Raw genomic sequence first — 2363 nt, forward strand, 5'->3', positions numbered from 1 at the left:
ATATATAATATTATGTTTAAAATTTGAGTACATAAATATTTGTTTTAAATTAAACTAAAATAAATGAATTATGTTAAAAAAATTTATTTATTTTGTCTTATACAATATTATTTGTTTGATATCTAACTCTTGTTATTTAATTGACATATATATATATAAAGAAGCAAAAAAGTTTGTATCTATCAATATTTTGTTAAAATATTAATATATTAATTTTTTAAACTATTGATTATATAGTGTGCTATATTTGATATTTAAGTACATGCAAATTTATTTATAACTAAACGAAAGTAAATAAATTATATTATAAAAATATTAATTAATTAATATTATTTGTTTAACATGTAACAATGATTATTTGATTAACATATAAATAATACAAAAAAAAAACATGCACCTATCAATAATAAAATAAAAAAATCACATGTATATTATGTTAATTTCTTTTTTTATTTTTAATTTGTTTTATATTGAATAATAATATTTTTTGTTAATTATTATATTGACGTATGACATTAAAATTGTGATAAGATAAGAACATTTGTTAATTAATTTTTTAAACAATTTGATAATCAATATTGTTTTAGCCTTCGTGATTATTTTTTTTATTTTTTTTCTTCTACATTTTGGGTTACCTAATATTGTGGCTCATTTTTTTTATTATATTTTTGAAGACGTGTTACGTATAAATAAGGATAATGGGTGTGTTTTTAAATAATATGAAAATATATTGTTTTTTTAATTTAAAAATACAAATCAAAGGCAGGGCAGGGTTTTGGAAAGTATAGAAAACCGAGGTTTCGATTTGTGTACTGACAAATCTAAATTCGGAGGGTTGCAAATTGGAGCCTCTGATTTGAGGTTTTTTGCTTTTTTTTTTTGAAAGTTGAGAAATCGGTGGGTTAGTTTTAAATATTATAACATTTTGAGTCACGGTAAAAAACTGTGATCATAAATTTTTTATTGTTACGATTTTTTAACGTGATAAAAAAATTATGGTCACAGTTTTTTGAAAAGAGTGACTATAGAGTATTTATGATAATAATTTTTTAAAAAATGGTGGCCTAAAAGGGTCTATAGTCACGATTTTAGAGGATGACTTAAAAGGATCTATGGTCACAGTTTTAGAGAGTGGCCTAAAAGGGTCTATAGTCACGATTTCGGGGGTGATCTAAAGAGGTCTATGGTCACGGTTTTTCAAAAAAGGGTGACCTAAAAAGGTCTATGGCCACGATTTTGGGGGGTGACCTAAAGGGATCTATGTTCACGATTTTGGGGGGTGGCCTAAAAGGGTCTATGGTTACAGTTTTGGGGTGACCTAAGAGGGGTCTATGGTCACGGTTTTTTACAGTGACCAAAAAGGGTCTATGATAATGGTTTTTCAAAAAATGGTGAGCTAAAAAGGTCTATGATCACGGTTTTGGGAGGTGACCTAAATGGGTCTATAATCACGGTTTTTGGGGTGGCCTAAAAGGGTTTATAGTCACAGTTTTGGAGGTGACCTAAAGGTGTCTATGGTCACGGTTTTTCGGAAGGGTGACCTAAAAGGTGGTCTATGGTCACGGTTTTGGGGGGTGATCTAAAGGGGTCTATAGTCACGGTTTTGGGAGGTGACCTAAAAGAGTCTATGGTCACGGTTTTTTAGGGTGACCTAAAGGGGTCGTCACAGTTTTTTACAGTGACCAAAAGAGTCTATGGTCACGGTTTTTTAGAAGGGTTACTTAAAAGTGTCTATGGTCACGATTTTGGAAGTGACCTAAAGGGATCTATGATCACGGTTTTGGGGGTAACCTCCTAAAGGGTCTATGGTCACAGTTTTGGGGGGTGACCTAAATGGGTCTATGGTCACGGTTTTGGGAGTGACCTAAAAGGGTCTATAGTCATAGTTTTGGGGGGTGACCTAAAGGTGTCTATGGTCACGGTTTTGGGGAGTGACCTAAAAGGATTTATGATCACGGTTTTTTGAAAGGGTGACCTAAAAGGGTCTATGGTCATTTTTTGAGGAGTGATCTAAAATGGTCTATGATAACGATTTTAAGAGTTAATCTAAAAGAATTTATAGTCACAGTTTTAATAATTTGAATTTAAATTAATTAAGATTTTTATATATTTTATATATTTAAAATTTTTATGTGATTTACTTTAAAATTTTAAAATTTTAAATCTAATTTTATATATAACAAATTAAGTTAAATATTATTAATTTTAAATTAAAAAATGATTTAAAACTTAATAATTATTAAGTTTTGTGCTTTAAAAGAAAACAATCAAACGTTAAAACCTAAAACTAAAGAAGCTAAGGAAACCAACGCAACCACACCCACAATCACCCAGCACCACGATCCTCTCTTCTCTGAAACTAC

Source organism: Arachis duranensis, chromosome 7, assembly GCF_000817695.3.
Source record: "Arachis duranensis cultivar V14167 chromosome 7, aradu.V14167.gnm2.J7QH, whole genome shotgun sequence".
In the NCBI taxonomy this organism is placed as follows: domain Eukaryota; kingdom Viridiplantae; phylum Streptophyta; class Magnoliopsida; order Fabales; family Fabaceae; genus Arachis; species Arachis duranensis.